The sequence below is a fragment of the Pleurodeles waltl genome, chromosome 3_1 (assembly GCF_031143425.1).
Source record: "Pleurodeles waltl isolate 20211129_DDA chromosome 3_1, aPleWal1.hap1.20221129, whole genome shotgun sequence".
In the NCBI taxonomy this organism is placed as follows: Eukaryota; Metazoa; Chordata; class Amphibia; order Caudata; family Salamandridae; genus Pleurodeles; species Pleurodeles waltl.
In genome coordinates, this window is record NC_090440.1 from 795613101 (window position 1) to 795636215 (window position 23115).

Here is a 23115-nt window from a genome sequence, read left to right on the forward strand (position 1 = left end):
GAGGTCTATCATTGCGAGAGTCACTTTCCATGTTTTGTTTTGTGTAGGAAACTATGAACATGCCAGTGTGCCAGCTGTCACTCACCCATGTCTTCTTCATTCCCACTCAGTTTTCCATCCACATAGCTCCAGTCTCATGCTCTCCATCTCTGCTTTCAAATCTACCTAACCCTTCTTACGTGCTTCTTTACAACCAGTATTGTGCATTATCCATCTTAGGAGGTGCATAAATCTCACCTGCTTTATCATATCTGCACATGCCATGTGAAGTTCTTTTTTGCCCTACTTGCATTTACTCCTTATAGAGAATTTACTTAGGCGTCAACAAGGAAATGCCTGTATGTATTCAAAACAATTCCAGATCTCTATCTCCTTACTTACTAAAATATTTACCAACCATGTGCTTTCTTTTGCACAACACACTGCAACACTTTAGATTACTGTGAATTTTTATGAATATCATGAGACACTGCTTTTGGCTGAGCTTGAACAGCTGCATCCTCCTTACAGAACTGTTGTATTGCAGCTCCCCGAGATTATACGCATTTAAAAAAAAGTATTTTTATTGTTTTGCAAAAAAATAAAATAAGCCTTTACAAACTTAGCATAAAGCTTTTCTCATTGACACTCTACTCCAGTCTCCATCATTCCACTCTACGACAGTCCATGCCATTCTCCTCTACGCCACTAGGTTTTAGCCTTGCTGAAGAGCAGCCATGCTGGTGGGCATCATGAATGCAACATTGCATAAGTGAGACCTATTGGCTTTGCCAATGCTTGTTTCTTTTTTTATCCCTCCATGGACTGCAGGTGGTGCTAGGACCGTGCAACACTTGAATTTGGTCACTGCCAAAAAAGGCAAGTTTGAAAGAAGAAAAATTCTTAACACAAAATGCGATGGCCCAGGGACCATTGGTTCCTGTTGTTTAACTGAAGGACAGGATCCAGTGCTGCTGGGCCACTGTATTTTGCAGTGAGAAAATTGTTGTTTACAGGAGAATATGTGAAGGACATTAACAACCACTGATTTTCTCTTTTGGTTTGAAAGGTAACCCTTATGCCTTCCATCGCTCCAAAGCCATCCAGCTTATATATCTGTGTGTTCTCCTAGAAAAAATGGAATATTCCCGTCTGTCTGAATATTTTTCTCACCATAGCTTCCACCATACTCAGAATTTTCATACAATCTGACATAAGTTTAGCCATTCATTCGTGGCTTATTCTGTTTTCACGTATCAGATGTAGAATCCAGCTCTGGGTTTAAAACAAAATTTCTCTCCCCACCCACCACCTTCCCCCCTCAACCCCCAAATAATCTCCTGGCTGGGGATAGTTAACAATACATGGTAGAGCTTGACCATTGGGGCTGGGTTATCTGAAATTGGGGCATAAATTGTAGCTATAGTTACTCTAGATTTATTAAGTAAATCACTAATGAGAGCCCACTTGCTGTCCTTATCTGTTTGAGAAAAAGTGCCCTGAAACAGAAAATATATTTCTATGTAAATTGCCAACCCCCATAGGTCGCACTCGCTCTTGAAATACACTGATGACCAGCCCATTGTTTAAACATTTTATATTTTGTTTCCCTTTTCTCACGAAAGTGTGTCTCTTGCATTAGCACAATATCTGGTGAGTGTTCTTTGAACCAGTCCTCATTTGCCCGAGCTTTACAATTATTATTTATGCTGTTGGCTTTAAACGTAACGTAACAGTTCGGATACCTTCTTTATATACCTTCATCTAGGTACGTTTAGGTCTTCCAAGAGGGAAGAAAACAATTTTAACTATAGTCAGCTTACTGTACTGAGATCAAAATGTGCAGTGTGCGAGTGTACGCTGCTTTGGTTGCTTCACCACCCCATTGCATTGTTCCACCCATAAAAGTGCCAGATTGCTTTCATAACCGCTCATAACAACTACAAAATGCCCTTGGATACAAAAAGTGCAACATGCTTAGGGATGCACATCCTAAGATACTAAAAATAGCAGAATAACATACTGTAACTGATAAAATACCTGTCATACCAAGGGCTAAAGTGCATTGCCTGAATAAATATAAACTTATTCTTACATTTTGCAAACAATTTTCCCCATAAATAAAGTTCCTTCACGCATTTCTTAGTATCTGGCGGGACCCCCACCTCGCTTTAGCTTAGAAAAGTGCACTGTTCTTGAAATAACATGCCATCATCTATAGGAACAGATTTGTTCCCCCCCCCCCCAAAAGAAGGAAAAGCAGTTCTAAACCTACAACAACTTTGAATGCATAGTTAAATAAAATGACAGATCCATTGCTTTCACTGGATTTCACCACCCTATGCGGACTCTGCATAGATCACCCTATTGATCATCTTTATTGCAGCACCCCGATTTTAAAGTGCTTATATATTTCAGCTTCATAAGACAAAACTAAGCAAACCTCCACTAACCCTTTTTGCATTATTGCAACATTTCCAATGCCTTAACCAACAACAAGAATTCAGTTGTGAACACTTAAATTTTTTTCACTGCGAAGAGCCCCCACCCAGAAAATTAGCTGCGTATCCTCCCTCTCATCTCAAAACACTGTGGTTTCAATGAAACTGTATCCCATAACACTTGTGACCTGGGAATCCTCCACGCCACCCTAGAAAACACACCCAGACCTTCTGGCAAGTCTTAGGTATTCACACTCCCAATATTTCTTGACTCCATACCCTTCACCCCGAACACATTTATCACTTTTACCCAGTGTCACTCCTACAGGAGGAAAAATCATCATGAGTTATTACACATATCTACTGTCCCAAGGAGGGAGAAACACCCAATCATATATGCGTACTGAGCTTAATTAAATTAAGAACTCAATTAGGTAAATTCTAAAGAAGCTTCTGGGTCTCCCCAGTATCAGAACAGAGATGAAATTGACTATTCAACAAGACCTTAAGCTTAGCCTGACCAATAAATGCCTGTTCACTCTCTGCTTTAAAAGGGTAAATCGTGTAAAAGTCTTTCCTTCTCTGTGCCATGGTTGCAGACATCAGAATTTATGTTTAAGTGAGGCACCTCTGAGTTTGAAAAAGTTCTCTTTTCTCTGGCTCTAGACAGGATGCAATCTTTAACTCGTTAGTCGGTAAAGTTCACCAAAATATTTCAAGGGTATTTGGGGTTAGTAGGGCATTGAGCTGGCACCCTGTGTGCCTAACTCAGGCATTGCCTTTTTCAATAGAACATCCACCCATTCAGGTACCTGTTAACCCTCGCTCCCTCCAGTACCTTTACAATTTGAATGTTTGATTGCCTGTTATAATTCTCTAGGTCTTCCAACGTATCTTCGAAAATACCTCTATTCTTTCCCAGCGGTGTACTTCCTGCTGCATTATCATGACTTTATCCTCTAGATCTCAGATTCTGGCTTAAGCTTCCTTCAGTCTGACTAGGACCTTACCCTTCTCAGTGTATGCGAGATGCTCATGAAGATCTGTGTTTTTCTATGTCTGTGCTGTTTTCAGCTCTCTAATCTCAGAATGATTTCAAGCATACTTTAAATAGACCACTCAGAACCACCCTTGTTGTTTCCCAGTACCTGCTGTAAATTGTGGCTCTTTGGTGTGGCCTCACGATCTGATACCGTCTGCATTACTTTATCATTAGAGTTCATGGTCTGAGCTGCAGCTACCACCAGGGATGTCTGTAGAGGAAAAAGAAACAGCCTTCCATTGCTTAAGGCGCTACCAGAGCGTCTGTCTGCGTAATTCCCTTTGCTTGTTTGGAGAACAGAAGGTATTGCTTAGGACAAGTTGAGCCTGAAGCAGCTTCCATTATGTTTGAGATGGCTCCCTTTCCCAGCACATTGTTATTAACTGTACCCTCTAGGCCTGATGGGATGTTCATTAGTTGGAGATCTGAAGATCCCCCCCCCACTCTCAATTTCAGACCATTTTTAGGTTCCTATTTGGTTGCTAGGAGTTCTAGCCTTCTTTGCCGTGAGGAGCTCTCTTAGTTTGGTGTCCATCCTTTGCTGTGTGTTACGACTCACCCAATTAGTGAACACTTTCACATGGGCCCCCTTAAGCTTCAATTTCTGAACTGGGGTAGATTGGCAATGCTGCTCCAGTAGAATTCACTGTTTTCGTTGAAATGTTTGCATACTGCAGCAAGTTGATTCTCCTCACTAGATCTGGGTATCGAGGTGACAGTTCTACTAGAACTTAGACTATTCCTTGTAAAGAGCTTATATATTGCAGTTATAAAGTCCCCATCTGAAAGTGGGAGACAAGTGAGTGACTGCCTTTAGTTCTCGGCCCTTTAACTGGTCTGCATTTACAGCAAAGTTGTGGTGCTCGATGTAGTACTGTACTTGGTGCAGTGTGCTGTTGAATAAGGCCTACTTACTTCCTCCAGCTGCAATCCTGGAGTGCACATCTCGTTGCTTCGCCCACAGCTTGGCAAAGGGGGACTTGCTCCACTTATTTTCTTTGCATGAGCTGAAACTAAGTAGTTATGTGCATGTCCCAAATAGTTTTTCAGATCATTCGTTGGTCGAGATAGATGTCTCTGGCATTAATGTAGAAAGACCCAGAGGCAAACGGTCTTTTAATAAAGTAAGCCTTGAAGATGAAGAATGGTCTAAGGAGGTAAGTGAGATAATAAACTACTTTAAGGCAAAGGCTAAGACAGCCAGGATGGAAAATATCTGGGATGCACTTAAGGCACCTATTCGTCGCTGCATAACCTCTAGAGAAGTCATGTAGAGGAAACGTTTGCTAGAACGCAGGAGGGGGTTAGAATCTGCTTCATCAGGCAAACATAGAATACTTTCAAAATAGAACCATTGCTAATAAACAGGTGCTTAAACGGGTTCGAGTTTGCATACAAGATTACTATCATGAGTGAGGGTATATCGCTAATGCTGCCTATCTGCTAAAGATTTATGAGGAAAGTGAATATGCAGGCAAATTGTTAGCCTGGCAAATTCGAGAACGCCAAATGCAAAATGGGGTTACATCTCTCTTCGATGCAGTAACAAAAACTCATATTGCAGATCCTGTTTAGATTCACGAAAGTTTCCTTCAACATTATGAAGCTATAAATAGTGTTCAACAGCAGGTTGATGTTTTTCAACTCGGGCACTTTTTAGGGTCGAGCCTGCGTTGCATGCGCTCGCGCATGCGTTTCGCAGCAAGACACTTTTGTATTTAGAAAAGGGCTCGGAGCCCTGTCAACTTCACGTCAGTGTTTTTTATTGGTTCGGGGGCTTGCCTAATAAAATCTGCTTGCTTTCATTAGTCGAAGGCACACATATGTCATGCCTTTTCCGGTGGCTAGCCCTCCTCCAGCGCAGCGACCAAGTACAGAAAACATGCGAGGCTAGCTGTTTTCCATCGGGCTCGTGGACTTTTTTTCTCTAATTTACGAGCCCGATCTCGCTTGGCAGAAGTCGAGCGCTTTACATACTTGATTTAACTTTTTCGGGTTATGTACATAAATGCACTTTTGCCCGATAGGTGGAAAGTCGGGTTAGGAGTTTACAACGCGATCAGCTCTAACATGAGCAAACGCGAGACCCGTTGCATTGTAAATGCTTGTTGAACCAGCTTCCCATTCCAAAGCTGCGATCATGTCAATTTCATGCTTGGGTAGCTAAAATCTCCCTCGAGGAAATGGAGGATGCCGTGAAATGGGAAAGCCTGTGGTGAAGATGGCCTTCCAGCTGAGGTTATAAGAAATTTGAACTGGTTTAAAATCCAGAGCTTTTAAAACTCGCTAATTGTATTATAGAGGGGGCGGGGTACCAGCCTCATTTCAAACTGCAATAGTGGTCAGCTTCTTGAAAAAGGATAAAAGTAAGGAAAATTTAAATTTATATAGACCCCTTAGCCATTTAAATGTCAATTATAAGATCATTGCAAAAAAATTGGCCAATCATATGGGTAGAATTCTGGGTTCTATTATTCATCCAGGCAGTGCGGTTTTGTCTCTGCTCGACAGTTGTTCTCCAATATGAATTTTTTGATAGACTTTTCTTATTTTTTTTTTTTCTCCACATTCAAAGTGTCCCTGCTGAATTTCTTTTATCGGATACAGAAAAGACATTCATTCTAGTGTGTTGTGAAAGCCTCTTCATTATTCTTAGGGGATTTGGATTCCCTAAGAGATTTATTCAGATCATATCTCAACTGTATAAAGGGGCAGTAGCACAAATAATTATTAACTCTTGCATTATTGGTTCCTGTTAGGTTACTAGGTGAGAGAGGGAAGCATGTCCCTTGTCACTCATACTTTTTGCCCTTTTTATAGAGCCTTTAACTATAGTGGTGCGGACAGATATGACTATAGCGCCGCCAGTAAGTGGCATGACTAATATCAAATTATTTGCTGATGATATAGCTCTATTTTTTTAAAACCGATCTAGAGAATCCAAAGAGGGTTTTTAAATATTTCAAGAGTATCGAGCACTGGGCAGGTATAAGATCAATACGCTGAAACAGAGATCTTTTTATGTAATTGTGCACTCAATTCTCTACTTGTAGAACTTCACCCCATAGTTAATCTGAGGCCTAAACGATATTTAGGAGTATACGTCACAAAGACTATAAATGTTTTGTATGTACTGAATTATTTCTCTTTAATTAGCAAGGTCAAGGCATTCTTTGCAAAATGGACTGACCCACCCCTTTCAGTAATGGGACGGGTTGCTTTGATTTGATTTGAAGGTCAATTTTATCCTTGTGCAACTTTTTGTTTGCTGCTATTCCATGTACCAGCCAGATTAAGTTATTCAAAGAATTGGAGGGACTGCTTTCTGCCTTATATGGGCCTGTAAAACGCCTAGCTTGGGGATAGATACATTATACAGGTCAGTGAACAAAGAAGGGGTTTGCTTTGCCCCATCTAAGAGAATATTATTTTGCTAATTTTGCATATGGTTCATATACTTTTTTTAAGACCCCAGGAATGAATTGGATGGATAAGTTTTTCCTTAATTTTTCACGAGTACGAGCTCGATGATTTTTTTGTGCTTTACAAGATCACCTAAAAAGGTTAGATATAATATTTTACAGTGGCTCCTAAAATGTAAAGAACAACAGTTTAAGCATTATGATATACCTGCCATTGATGTAGCTACTCATCTGGCAGATGTTTACATAGGATATCTGTCCCTATTTGATGAGAACGCCATTTCTAGATGAGAGAGCAGTGGGTATTGTAAGATTTTGAATTTTCTTAACACTGATACCTGGAAAGTCTGGGTCGAAGTAGAACTCCCAATTAGGCATTTGAAAACGATGGTACACTGGTCTTTCATTAGTATAAGACTTTGTTTAAATAATTTGGATCTCAGTAGAATGTGGGCAAGTTTGGATCTGGCGGAAGATTTGATTGAATCCAAAACCCGAAGATCTATTAGCTGCTGGGTCTCTATCTTTAAACAAAAGAATGCCATTGAGACATATCCAAAGGCCTAGGATAACTGGCAGTCTAAGGAAGGTCTCCAGATTACAGCAGAGATCTGGAATAAGATAAACATGTTTAACTTTTTTTAATGAAAGTAGCGCATTTCCGTCAAACGCAATTTTATGCTAAATGGCTAGTTTATAGAACCCCACCTTTTTTGCACAAAGCCAACCCACAGATACCAGAATGGTGTTTTAGGTACTCAATTGAAAGGGGAGGGGAAGTGGAGGGGGGGTCTGGGGAGTTGGCCCCAGATTATTTGGGGTCTGCTCCAAAATAAATAATTTCTGAGCAGAGATTGAGTTGTATTGTTTTTGCACTTTAGGGATGGAACAGTCAATAGATTACTCAGACAGCAGTTTTGGGGTATTATTCTGATGTTGATATTGTGCCCTTGCAGAAAAAAAATATTGTTTATTACAGTACTAATAGCTATATCGATAATTCTCCAAAATTGGCATTCAGAAGTGATCCTGACATACCAACAATGGTGGCCTAAAATTTTAAAAATTATGCAGTTAGACCATCTATATGCTTTAGGATTAGGATTTTATAACAAATTTCAGAGACTAAGGGGGGTACTTGGATACATGGGGTGATAGAGGTTACTAAGGGAGCGAGGTAGTGAGCGAAGTATGAGTGACAAGGGACATCCTTTCCTCGCTCCCCTCGTAACCTCACAGTATAAGCATAACCTCCATACAATATAAGCATAACCTGTCATGCAGCCAAAGCCAAGTACCTTATAAACACCACCAGTGAACCTGCTAACAAAAACATATTACTCCTCTAGATAAACGCAATATCATCTCCCTCCCTTACAACGCTACCCCCCACACTCCACCGAAAACTGCAGTGCCATTAACCTCATGTTGAGTGAACAAATACTGAAGATCAGACTACACACAGACAATCAGTCTGCTTCCCCTTTATGCTCATCCTAAAAGACACGCAGGACAGCTCAGATCCTCCCACTTCTGAAGAAACCCACTAGCACCTGATTCCTTTGCTAACTACTGTCCCATCACTCTCCTGTTGTTCATCAGCGAGGTCATCGAAATAGTATTCTACAGACAGCTCCAATAGCATATCAGCACCAACCTTCTAATGCAAGAATACCAATCCGGTTTAAGATCACGCTGAAGCAAGGACGTTGCTACCTTACAAATCGTAGATAACACCCTCCTGAACGCAAATAAAATAACATGCCTTCTGATATTGCTGCATCCTTCTGCTCCCTTTGCGTGGTCGACCATTTCACATTGTTGACACCCTGAAATCTTGTTAGGGATTCCTGTATTGGATCTCCTCCAACATTTTCAACTTGCACTGCTTTGTTCATTTGAGCACCTCCAGGTCCCACAAGCTCCTTATCACTTTTGAAGTTCCCTGGTTTCAGTCCTGTTCCACTATACTTTTAACCTTTAGATGGAGTTCCTTGGGACTCTACTTACGAATAACAGAATTAAAATTCACCAGTAGGTAATATCACACAAATCTTCTTGTAAATCTCTTCCACTCCCGACGTCCACAGCATCAAGCACTGTCTTCACTTTGAGCACTGGATGTTCATCAGCCATCTGGTTGTTCATCAGCTACCTGAAGCATAACCACACCAAAATTGATTTCCTGGTATTCACCAAGAACAACAAGCCAATCCCATCAAAATTGATTTTGCCACTATTACCTAAGAACAATAAGCAAGAACAAATCCACACTTTAAGTCACTCTGGTGTAACTGCATATATATGGTGGTAATTCCCTAATCCACTGCCTCTCAGACTCCACAATGCCCATCGCCTAGGGATTGGGCATCCTACACACAGCGGTATTCCTCATAAGAGCACAGAGAAATATAATCACACCACTGCCTCCCTGATGGAACTCTCCTGGCTCCTACTGTTGGCTCAAGCCATCTTCAAAACCATCTGTATCATCTAAAAAGTAATCACAATGAGATACGCATCATACGTGGCTCACCATCTTTTGTGGCTCTTGGTACTCATGCAGCTAGGGTCTGACTGGATATGAAGAAGTGCAGAAAAGAAAAACACAGCAATATGTGTTGTTCATCTACGCTCCCAGGAAATGGAATGATCTTCCTGTATCCATCAGCACCTCTCCAACCCGGTTCTAGTTAGAAAAAGGCTAAAGCCAAAACTCTTTAAGAACTCTGCACCACACTGTGCTAACAATCAATCATTGACTGTATCATTGCCTTTGATCTTTTATTGTGCTCCGCTACCTTTTTGCCTAAGTTGGCAATACACAAATACTAGACATATGCACATACACTCATAAGGTCAGTGTCAGACCGGATCAGGTTTTTGATGTGTTGGTGTAAACGAGGAAGTTGGAAATGAGGGTTTAGTGTCTAATCAAACACTGCCCTTGAGGCCTTTCATGGTAGATATAGATGTGAACCCAATTCTGACCATGTGTACTTCGAAGATGGCAAACCCATGACCCTATGTTCTCTTGTAAGTTCTGTAGCTCAGTGGTTCTTAATGCCTGCACCTGTCCCAAACTGTCTCTGTACGGTTAGGGCGAGAAGTAGGAAGCGGGCAAATTGCGAATTGCAATTTGCGAGTCAGAGCGACTCGCAAATTGCAACTCGCAATTTGCTATGCAGAACGGTGTCTCAGACACCGTCTGCGAGTCGCTATGGGGTCGCAAAGACCCACCTCATTAATATTAATGAGGTGGGTCGCAATTTGCGCCCCCATAGCGACTATGGGCATTCACGGGGATGGAGGCCTGCTGGGAACAGCAGACCTCCATGTCCGTGACTGCTTTTAAATAAAGCAGGTTTTTCTTTTCAAAGTGCAACCCGTTTTCCTTAAAGGAAAACGAGCTGCACTTTGAAAAATAAACCGAAACCTTTTGTTTCAGATTTTTTCAGGGCAGGTAGTGGTCCCTTGGACCACTGCCTGCTCTGAAAAAATATTTTTGGGTCCACTCACAAAGGGGAGGGGGTCCCACGGGGACCCCTTCCAGTTTGCGAGTGGGTTACCAACCACTTCAAGTGGATGGTAACTGCGACTCCATTGGAATTGCATACCACTGCGAGTCGCAAATAGGAAGGGAACACCCCTTCCTATTTGCGAGTCGGAAATGCATTTTGCGAGTCGGTTCCGACTCGCAAAATGCATTTCTGCATAGCAAACATACGTTTGCGACTCTCAAACGGCGATTTTCGCCGTTTGCGACTCGTAAATGGTTTGCTACATCTGGCCCCTAGTGTAAACGTGTGATGTTGGCATACTTTCTCCTCTATGAAAGAGATTGCCGTTTCCTGGCATCACATGAGATAAAATGTTTGCTTTACCCAACGTATTCTCTCTAATTTGATGCCTTGCCCCAAATGGTGAAAAGTTTAAACTGAAGGGAATTATTTATATCTGCTGTCACTGAGGACTGCCTTAGCCCGCAGAGGCAGCATGAAAATACAATTATTGTTAATGACAATTGCATTCCTCTGATTGTGTATTATTTGAAGTCACACTCTATGCCTTCAGAAGTGGCAAATGAGATGTATGTACTACCATGTCCTCATCAGTTTCAGAAGACTGTGTTCCTATTCCTAAGTGAAAGCAGGAATGTTGGACTGCTTCACTGTTTTCCCTTTTTAACCACGCCCTTCCACTCCCTCTAACCTGCCTTAAACTTTCACCATAAAATTATTTCTTGGGCACTTGCACAAGACAACAACCCTCTGCCATTAGTACTTTAACCTCTTTGCTGCCAGGCCTTTTTCCCTCAGGTGGCAGGCCATTTTTTGGCTATTTGGGGCAGTTCACGCTTAGGCTCTCCTAACATTTTGTCCACGTAAGGTACCTTTCTCCTAACATTTTGTCCACGTAAGGTACCCACGCCAAATTTGCATCCTTTTCTCCCAATATCCTATGGATTCTAAAGATACCCAGAGTTTGTGGGTTCCCATGGAGGAGACCAAGAAATTAGCTAAAATACAGCTAAAATACAGCAAAAATTGTGTTTTTTTTAAAAAAATGGGAAAAAAGAGCTGCAGAAGGCTTGTGTTTTTCCCTGAAAATGACTTTTAGCCAACTTCCAGTTAGTGACAGAAATGGGTGTGAAGCCAATGCTGGATCCCGGAAAGCTAAACATTTCTGAAAAGTAGGCACAATTCTGAATTCACCTAGGGGTCATTTGTGTAGATCCTACAAGGTTTTCCCATGGAAAATACCAGCTGAAATAAACAAAATATTGAAATTGAGGTGGAAAAGAAGAATTTTTTTACCACGTTTTACTCTCTAACTTTTTCCTGCGATGTCAGACTTTCAAAAGTAATATACCGCTACGTCTGCTGGACTCTTCTGGTTGCGGGAATATATTGGGCTTGTAAGTTTGTCATGAACCCTAGGTACCCCGAGCCAGTAGAGGAGTTGAACCCTGCAATGGGGTTTTATTGTGTACCGGGTATACATCAATTCATTTGGTGAAATATAAAGAGTGGAAAAATAGGTATCAAGGAAACTTTTGTATTTCCAAAATGGGCTCAAGATAAGGTTTTGAGAAGCAGTGGTTATTTGCACATCTCTGAATTCCGGGGTGCGCATGCTAGCATGTGAATTACAGGCCATTTCTGAGACAGATATCTTTTTTACACACTGTCTTACATTTGGAAGGAAAAAATGTAGAGAAAGACAAGAGGCAATAGAAAGGGTACCGCACTTGCTTGGGTAGGCCTAATACCCGCGACAGGAAACGCAACATGGACAGATCACATTTTTACATTGAAATCTTACGTGTTTTTTGGAAAGTACATAGCTGTAGATTCCGGCCTGTAGCTAAGGAAACCTACCAAACCTGTGCATTTTTGAAAACTAGACACCTAGGGGAATCCAAGATGGGGTGACTTGTGGGGCTCTCACCAGGTTCTGTTACCTGGGCAAAAGAACACTTTTTCCACACATTTCGGTGATAGAAAGTTCTGGAATCTGAGAGGAGCCACAAATTTCCTTCCACCCAGCACTCCCCCAAGTCTCCTGATAAAAATGATACCTCACTTGTGTGGGTAGGCCTCGTGCTCGAGACAGGAAATGCCCCAAAACTAAACGTGGACAAATCAAATTTTCCCAAAGAAAACAGACCTGTTTTTTGCAAAGTGCATAGCTGTGGATTTTGGCCTCTAGGTCAGCTGGCACCTAGAAAAACCTACCAAACCTGTGCATTTTTGAAAACTAGACTCCTAGGGGTATCCAAGATGGGGTGACTTGTGGGGCTCTCACCAGGTTCTGTTACTCAGAATCCTTTGCAAAACTCAAAATTTGGCAATTTTTCCTCACATTTCGGTGATGGAAAGTTCTGGGATCTGACAGGAGCCACACATTTCTTTCCACCCAGCATTCCCCCAAGTCTCCTGATAAAAATGGTACCTCACTTGTGTGGATAGGCCTAGTGCCCGCGAAAGGAAATGACCTAAAAAACACTATGGGGGCACATCAAAATTATCAAATACAAAACTACCTGTTTTGCGGAGGGGGGTGGGTGGAGACCTGCGTTTTTGGTCCTGGGCTCAGCAGCCATATAGGGAAACCTACCAATCCCAAACATTTCTGAAAACTAGACACCCGAGGGAGTCCAGGGAGGTGTGACTTGTGTGGACCCCCCCCCAGTTTTTTCTTACCCGGAATCCTCAGCAAACCTCAAATTTAGCTAAAAAATTGAATTTTTCCCACAGGTCTGTGTGGGATCACTGTACCGGAACAAATTTCCTACCACCCAACGTTCCCATCGGTCTCCCGATAAAAATGATAACTCACTTGTGTAGGTGGGCCAAGTGCCGGTGACAGGAAAGAGCCAAGAACAGGTCGAAAATTAGGGGGAACCAAAGCGGGTCAAAAAGGGCAGTTTGAAAAAAAGGTTTTAGGCTGACAAGTGGGGCAGAATTTTTATCGGTATAGATGCGACAATGCTGGGTGGTAGGAATTTTAGTAGATTCCTGCGGATTCCGGAAGCTTCCATCACAAAAATGGGGGAAAAATGTGTGATTTCCAGCAAAGCTGGAGGTTTGCAGGGCATTGCGGGTAAGAAAATAGTGCAGGTGCCTGTGGAGCACACCACCCTGGACTCACCCAGATGTTTAATTTTCAGATGTGTTTAGGTCTCGTAGATTTTTCTGCATGGCAGCGTCCCAAAAATCCAAAAAGTGCAGCCCTCACCATTCCAAGTGGGACGATTTTGAGAGATAGACAAGTTCTCATGGCCCAATGTAAAATCAAACCCCAAAATAATCAAATGTGCTCTTGCTTGCTGTGGGATGCCGTGGGATAAGATGTTTTAGTGTGCGGGGGAGAGCTGAAAAGCTGAAAAACTGTTACCCCCTCAGTTGGGATGGGGGTATAACCATACACATACTGGTTGGTAGCCACCACCCCACAATGTTTTATTTTATTTTCAAAATTCCCTGGCATCTAGTAGGCTTTCTGCCCAGGGAAGTGGGTCTGGGGTAATTGCCCCATCTGCCCACAGGTGGTTGTCTAGTGGGCAGATGAGCAAAAATAGGCTGATCCGCCCCCAAGGGGGGCAGAAATAGCCTAAAATAAATTTGCCCCCCTTAGGCAAGCGACCCTTGCCTAATGGGTCGCTCCCCTTGGGTGAAATTGGCACAAAAAAATAAATCCCTGGTGTCTAGTGGTTTCTACCCCCCTTGGGTCATATTGACCTAATTAAAATAAGCCAATCTGCAACCAAGAGGGGCAGAAATGGCCTTAAATAAATTTGCCCTCTTCCTCCCCCCCCCCCCCCCCCCCCCAGGGGAGCGACCTTTGCCCAAGGGGTCGCTCCCCTTTTTTTAAAATTGTCACAAAAAATCAGCATCCCTGGTATCTAGTGGTTTCTGCCCCCCCGGGGGCAGAGTGGCCTAATAAAAATAGTCCGATCTGCCTCCAAAGGGTGCAGAAATGGCCTAAAAACAATTTGCCCCAACCAGGTGAACGACCCTTGCCTAAGGAGTTGCTCCCCATATTAATGTAAACAAAAACAAAAAATCCCTGGTGTCTAGTGGCTTTTGCCCGTCTCCAGTGGGGCAAAAAAGGCCTAATAAAATAATTGCCTCCCGGGGAGAGTCCCTTGCCTAAGGGGTTGCTCTCCTTATGAGTGTAAACCGAAAAAACTCCCCCCCCCTCCCAAACCCCACCACCACCACCGGGGGCAGATTGGCCTAATTAATTCAGGCCGATCTGCCCCCAGGGGGGATAGAAATGGCCTAATTACAAAATTGCCCCTGAGGAGCGACCCTTACCTAAGGGGTCGCTGCCCTTATAGCAGTAAACAAAAAAACAAACATCCCTGGTGTCTAGTGGCATTCCTGCAGCACGATCGATGTGCGATCGTGCTGCAGGAATGCTCGAGAGGCATGAAAAGGGAAGGAAAAGCCCTGCCTTCCCTTTTCATGCCTCTCTGTCTTAACCTGCCCTGTACCGAGGAGAAACTAATCTGTTTCTCATCGGTCGTACTGGAAGCTGAGCTCCCAGCGTGATGGGACGTGACCTCTGATGAGACGTCACTGGGTAAAGATGGCATTGTCCGCATACGTCCGGACCACCAAGTCCACTGTGCTTATAAGCAGGAGAGAAAAGTTTAATGGACAACTCCCATTAAACTTTAATTTTGAAAAGAAAAACAGTAGCGGCTCTCTTTGCACCCACAAGGCTGAAGTTTCACTACATTGGGCCCCTCTATTGTGAGAGAACTTTTCTGTGCACAGGAGTTTAAATCCTAGGCAGTAGTGTTTGACAAGGGAATGCTTCTTCTTTGGGCATCCTCTAGTATTGCACCAAGAGGTCCAGTTGCAGTTAAAGGAGTGGTAGAAGGGAAATGTTTGTTTTGTTTTTAGATGGAAGTTTAAGTTGGAAGTTCTCCTCTTTAAAAGTCCGGAAGAGTACTTTCACAGTATCTCACTTGAGCCGTGAATAATATGTCAGAATATTGTTTAAAGAAATGTCAGGGGATACGAATATAATTTCTTAAGTATTGATTGCAAAAATACTACCCCAGGTGTCTGTTATAGACTCCAGTGGGGCAATATTTTTGTAAATGATATTTAGGACATAATGGGACTGATTATGAGTTTGGTGGATGGTTTACACCGCCCGCTGAACTTCTGACGGGGAGGTTGCCGCCATACAGGCTTCCTCCCAGCTGGCCCCATTAAGAGTTTCCTGCTGGGTCAGCAGACGGAAACCAGAGTTTCCGCCCGCTGGCCTAGCAGGAAAAAGCCTACAGCATTGTCTCTGTCACCAACAGCTCCCTCTCTGAAGGATCAATACCAAATCGAGTGAAATAAGTCTTTGCTATAAATTGCTTTTAATTCAATCTCAGTTGCATACATTATTACTGCCCAATTTACTCGCTGCTGTAACCGAAGTATGTAACTATAGGTTATTAGGTGCTCAGGTTCCACCTTCTTCAAAGTCGGGTAGTCTAATCAGCTAAACACCGACCCAGCTTCATTTACGCTGATCACTTTATCCAATAGTTAACTATAAAACCTTGGCAAAAGCTGCGGCAAATCCATTTAGTCATGTCACCTGCATCTTGAGTCATCTTGATCGAAGTCTGTTTTCCCCAAACGGAAATCTTCCTACCAATACTAAAAATAATTTAAATAAGCAGAACTCTTTCCTACCAAAATAATTGTAATTACAGAACCTTTCCCTCTGAGCTCACAATATTAAGACACTCAATAAAGGGGTCTTCTGCCTTGGTTTCGCTAAATTCTGAGAGAGCAAGTGCTATTTAAGTCTCAAACTGTACCTGTCAAGGATGTTCTTCTATGCCAACATTATTTTCAGACATCATCGGACCTCTGGCAATCACATTGAAAGGTGATCCACAGGTTGAATCTCCAATCTTTGGTGTTACAAAACTGAAAATGTATACAGACGATGCTGTACTATAACTGAAGACTAATAGATGAAATGTAGACCTGCTTTAAAGCTTATCCTCATTTTACTAATTTGGAAAGCTACAGCGTGAATACTAATATGACAGAAGTTTCACTGTTTAGTTCTTCTCTTGATTCCCTATACCCAACATTACAAGTGATCTGTTCACCACACCCAAAGGATTACATTGGTTTTTGGGCCGCAAAAATGTTAGCAGCGTTGTACAAGCTTAATTATCTCCCATTTGCCCATAAAAGTTGCCAACTTAATAAAGAGAAGGAAATACTTTCCTTTTCTATAGCAAGCAGAATTTCATTCTGTAGGATAACAATATTGGCACTCCTATGTTTTCTGATTTCAACAATACCATGCCATTTTCAGCCTACATTATTTAGGAAACTAGACTATACTGTTGCTCTGGTTTTCAGTGCGTTATCCCCACAGTGATAAATGTGTGGAGCAAGATAAAATAAGATATGTATTAACGATTTTGGCTTGCAAAAGCAATCTACGTCCTAGGACATATTGAGGCAAGATGTCACATTGAAACACTCTTGGTATGCCTTTCTATACCTTTGAATAGCAAGCTCCTTAACAACTCTCCCTTTAGAATTAATTAATCCATCAGAAATGGCCTGTAAACATTTTTTGCTGGAAATACAGCCAAAAGGTGTTGGAGAATGGTATTTTTATTTGGTTAAGTAGAATATTTTTGTGAGATGGCTGACTGAGGCAAAGATTACTCCTACCACTGGAAATTGGTCAATAATCTATCCATTGAATGTCTCTTGTATAAGAGGAGCTAAACTTGTATGGATGTAGTTTTATGCAAGATAGTACTTCTACTACAATCTAGAATGTCAATGTCTTGATCTCAGATAACTGTCCCAAATACCAAAATAAATCAAATGAAGTTGGTATTATTTGGCATGGGCATCCCTTTACTTAAAATGTTTTGGAGAAAACATTTTTCTTAGTTTAATTTGCTCCGTATAAAATATCAGTTAAAACCTAGAGAATGCTTATTGGATAGTGTAGCGATGATAAGGAAAATGAACAGTTACTTCTATGGCAGTTTAAAATCCTGTATGATCATTACACAACATTGGAACATTAGTAGTTAATTAGAGTACTCAACATGGTTAGGGAAACTGCTGCAGTCGGAAAAGAAAAAAAACACTTATTTTTTTCATTATACCTTTGAAAAGTACCCATAAGCATAAATACTATATCAATCTGTCCACACTTTAGCCATTGTAGGTAATCCATATACATATATTAACTATATTGGCCTATATTGAAAAGCACAACCGCCCACTTCTTCATGGTTGTTGGCAGTTTAGCTCTAAAGATTTATTTAAAGCCAATATATAAACCACTCCTCTGAGTAGAACATATAGCTGACTTGCATATAGAAGATAATAGTGCCTGTGTTTGGGACAGGAGCTCTCAAGTTTGACGGTTCAAATCCAGAACAATGTAGGAAGCCAAACAATTGCAATTTGTGTTAATCTAAACCTACCAAATACTACAAGACCTAAGAAGACTTATATTCAGGTTTTCAATATGTTTGGTACATAACCCATAACACATGGGCTGCATGGGGACGCTGAGGTGAACATGAGGTGAGAGGCTCTTTGTCAACAACTAGCCCCGGGTGAGACTACATCCCCCAGGCTCCTTTTCATTAATCTTGGGCCATAAGAGGAGTGTGCCCCTCACGCTGTGCGGGACGCTGAGGTGAATGTGAGGTGAGAGGCCCTTTGTCAACAACTAGCCCGGGGTATGACTAGATCCCCCAGGCTCCTTTTCATTAATCTTGGGCATAAGAGGAGTGCGCCGATCATGCTGCGTGGGACGTGCCTAGGCGCGTGCTCAGGTGAAGACCGGGCTAAGACGGGCCTTTCTTCGCCCGACAGAGGCTGGGCGGGGCTCACCCCTTTTCGTGAGAAGTAAGTATATTGAGGATTTCTAACTGGTGTTTTAGGATTTATTATATTATTTCTTTTTTATTGCCTATAATGGGGAAGCGGGAAGCTACAGAGGTCCCTGCCCCTCTGAGTGGTATAAAAAACGTAAAAAACGATCTAGTAATCAAGTAAAAGTTCGGCAACAATTAAAGACTTGAACCCCCTACAAGCAATTGACTTACTATTTGAAGAGGTTGAGGCTGTTTTAAAGAGCAACCCTCATTCATTGACTACTAGCAGTGGAGTATTCAAGAAGGAGAAAATTCCTGAAATATTTACAACGAGGAAGTGGACGCAAATAATTCATTCTTCTGCTGAGACTATTACGAGCGAGGCCCTTCATGCCCCTGGGGGGAAATCCCTCGCACTCTCTTCCTGTAATATCTTGTAGCGACTTGGGAACTTCGGCATGTCAGAGGGATGTTTTACCCAGGGGTTCTGAGACTTTTCCCCCTCCGCTAAGCCCAGTTATTACAGTGGTCCCTAATATTATGTGTTCAAATTGGTCTGGGCCACTAGCAGAGGCCAGAGATCCTTCTGCTTGCACTATATATCCTTTATCTGGAGTTGCTACTGATACCAATATTTTGACCTCCTCTCCCCCTGATCTAGATGGACTGCATCCGCTGATCAAGGGGATTGATTTAGCTCTTGTCCTTCAGAAAGTGAATGAAGTAAAGACCACGGTGTCACTATTAATGGAAATTATGAAGGAGAAATTAATGCAGAAGAGCACCTGTACATGCCAGCAGCCCAATGGGGAGGCAAGAGGGGGTGGGATTATTGTCTCGTCAGGTTCAGGGCTGGAAACCAATATCTCTCCTTTAGTTACCGCTCTGGCCCCGCCTCCAGATAATCAATCTTTACTCTGCATTGAGGATAATCAGCCAGCACTTGCTAACGCAAGGTGGGAGCATAATGGAGCTTCCAATAATCGGAATCACCAGGGATCTTATGTATACATTTTTGCTCAGCCAGATATTATTGTCAGTGGACCCAGAAGGGAAGTTATCTCCCAACTCCCTGGTAAGTTGGTTAGTCTCCCTATATCCTCTACCCATTTTCCCAAACCTCATATTGATATTATTTCTCAGTACGATCAGAGTCTGGGAATTGGAAGTAAAGGTGGTACAATTTATATGAGTAATGTGCCTAAGGTATCGCCTTGTGCTTTTCAGAATAATGAGTCTCTGACCAATAAAGCCATTGAATGGCTACGCACCAGATGTAACTGCCTTTCAGTCGTTCGCTCTGACATTCTTAAGGTGGATAGATGTAGTGTTCCGGGGTCATATTTTGATTTTATTTCTGTTTGTTTCGCTGATAGGGTTTTGGTGGAGCAACTTACTGATTTTGAAGCACACACACACTATCTAAGACCTTTGAGAGGGGCTGGCATTAGTCTTGCTTTAAATCCTCCTTGTATTCGTTCTATGGGAAATCCAGTCCCCATTTTAGATTGTGAATCGCATATGGAATTTAAAACCCCTCCAACACCGATAGTTACTGAATGACTAAATGCTGGGCCGGTAGTGTCTCTGGGGGTGTCCAGTGGGGTTATACACTCTGAGGGGACTATTATTTCCACCTCTAAAGATATCTCAGCATTAGCTGACTCAGTTCCAATGTCATGGAATTTAGTGGGACTTGGTAGGAAATTGGGAGACCCAGAGTGGATTACTTACTTTAATTGCCAGGATGTTTTGTTTTTTCCAGGAAACCTGGGTTGAGGAACAGATCTATATGCAAGGGTATACGACGTAGAGCATTCCAGCCCAACCTTCAATTAAGTTTTTAGGTAGTGCAAAAGGAGGTTTACTGATGATATTAAATAAGAAGTTACAATGTGTCTATTCGCTATTAAAAATAGACTCAGTGGATATATTGGGAGTCCAACTTATATTCCACCGGGATTTTAAGATTGTTTTAATTAATGTCTATGCTTGTTCTGTCCCCCGGGGATCCGAGTCGGAGACTTTAGCCCAATTGCTTGAATTTTTGGATTCCTTATACCCTTCAATCCTGCTAGTAATAGCAGTTGATCTGAATTGCACCTTTGAACCAGCTATTCTGAATAATGGATTAACGGATGAAGATGATAAACTGTGGGGAATCCCGCAACTAATGAATAATTGTCAACGTACCCGTTCTCGTGTGGCCTCTCAGTTGGTCACATTATGTTTAAAACATGGACTTAGGGCCTGCAATGGAGGTACGCCCTCTGATTTAAACATGCCGCCCACATTTAAGAGGTATTTCCTCTAGCGCTATTGATTATTTTCTAGTGGATGTTAGGTTGTGGCTTTTATTAAAAGATGTGAAGGTGGAACCTTGCTGTGAGAGCACCCATAATCCCTTGCTTCTTACCTTGTGTGGGGATGTATTTAGGAGACCACTGCATGATCAACGCACAGCAGTCCCTACCCCACTGTTGAGTAATAACCTTACAAGAGTGTGTTGGCCGAAAGTATTGTCCAACCCCTATCTAATAAGTGGGATTTATAAATCATTCATTGATGAGATAGTTAATGAAGAATATGAAGCTAATAACATTCCCATTCTTAGTATTCATAAACTACAGTTGAAGAAACTGCAGAGTTTCTTCTATAAAAATACCTCCTCTAAATCTTTAGCTGTTAATACGATGACTACCAATGTATGGTTTAATGAGGATTGTGCAAAGGCTAAGTCTGCGCTAGAAATTGCAATAATGAATGGTTCTCTGGGGGAGATCCAATTAACTAGATGTATTTACAAGAAGGCCATAATACAAGCAAAAAAGTTATGGGAAGATTCTATTTGGCAGGATTTGTTTGCTGCAGCTAAATCTGATAAGAACTCGCTATTTTGGAAGCTACTATCTAAAAGACAAAGAGGGAGTAAGAGCAGCATTAGAAACCACATACAACCTGAGATTTGGATGACTCATTTTACCCAACTTTATGCTGCTCCCCCTAATTTTTCAACTTGTTACTGCATATTGTTGATTTAGCTCCTCTACTACCATCGAGCTTCAGTGATTTCTCAGACTTATCTAGCATGGACACTCATACCCCTGTGGGTTGTATTTTCTTTTCCTTAGAAGAAACATTAGCCGCGATCAACTCTCTAAGATCTGGTAAGGGTCCCGACCCAGATAAGATACTGGGAGGTTTATATAAATCTGAACCAATTATTTGGTCCTGGTACATAAATTTGATTTCAAATAAAATTGCTGCAGGCGGTGCAATTCCGAGTCCTCGGAAAGGTGCTGAAATAATCCCCATTTATAAAAAAGGTAATGCAAATCTGCTCACCAATTACAGACCTATTAGTCTCATTGATAATTTACAGAAAATGTTTGCCAGACAGCTCTTGGAGAGACTATTAAGTTGGGTACAAGATCAACAGGTTCTTTCCCCACTGCAGGCGGGCGTTCACCCCAAAACTAGCATGATAGATCAGGTTTTCAGACTGGTGCTTCGATACTGGAAGTATGTAGTCCTTGCCAAGCAACCCTTATACGTTGTCTTTGTGGACCTACGATCAGCTTTTGATCTGGTCCCGAGAGAGAAACTATGGGAAGTACTATATAGGTTGAAAATTCCATCTAATATAGTTTATTTCCCACGGCGGCTTCATGAGAACACTTATGCGCAAGTGAGATGGGGTGACCAAGGAGAGTTGACAGAAAAAATCCCCATTCGGAGGGGAGTACGTCAGGGTTGTTTCTTGGCCCCTATTTTATTCACCTTATTTATTAATGAGGTGGTACACTTCTAGTCTTCCTGCCATAACAATGCTCCCACATTGAATGCTCAGAAGATCCCTATTTTACTATTTGCTGACGATTCACTTCTTATTTCTAAGACCCCTATGGGACTTTAAATTCTTGTTGATCAATTTAAATCTTTTTGCACGGGCTATGGCTTGGAGCTGAATGTTAACAAAACCAAATTAATGGTGGTTAGCCCGGGTTCTTGCAGGAGATGTACCATTAATTTAGATGGGAGACCATTAAATCTGGTTAGTTCAACAGACTATCTAGGTGTGAGGGCATCAAGTAATTTGCATTGGGAAGATCAGATTAGCAAAAGTGTGGGACTTCTCCAGAATAGAGCAGCTGCTATCCTTTGCTTTTATAAAAGTTCTGTATCCAAAGCTGTATCTCCAGCTATTAAATTTTTTCTGGCAAAGGCACAGGGAGCGGCCGCCTATGGTGCTGAAATATATGGTTTCTCTGATTGCAAAACCTTATCTGTGGGAGAAAATAATTTTGCTAGGGCCGTAATAGTATGCCTGCATAGTGCACCTTTAATTCCAGTGTTTTTGGATCTTGGGTTCAATCGTATAAAGGATACAATAGACCTAAAACCATTACTCTACTGAATAAGGATTTGTACTGTCCCCAAACTCGTTATATATAGGGATTATTTTCTTGATCTTCTAAAAATACCAAATGTGACTTCCGTTTTATGGGTTAGACCTGTATCAAATTGGTTTCATTTTCTGGGACTGGCAAGCTTTTGGGAAAACCTGCAATGCTTGGAAGAAAAACATAGCACTGTTTTGAAAACAACTTACTGGTCTTATGTAAGAATTGAGTCCATCTGCAGCAAATCCCATGATCGTTTGACTAATTCATTTATTGATTTCAAGTGGCTTCCTCAGTAAGAATCCAATTCAGACCTTATGCCTGATTTACTGGGGAAGGGGTTGTATGCACGCTTCCGCTTTTAGAGTCTACTGCTGTTATCTTTATCAAGAAGCCCAGGGTCTATTCCATCATCTGATCTGTGTCCAGCTTGTTATGG

General features: G+C 41.9%; 1 protein-coding gene across 1 annotated transcript in view; it reads left to right on the top strand.

The window, feature by feature from the left end:
• The window catches only part of TMEM9B (TMEM9 domain family member B), a 221269-nt gene that overhangs the window by 26133 nt on the left and 172021 nt on the right, over positions 1 to 23115 (top strand). The gene's annotated exons all lie outside the window — the stretch shown is intronic.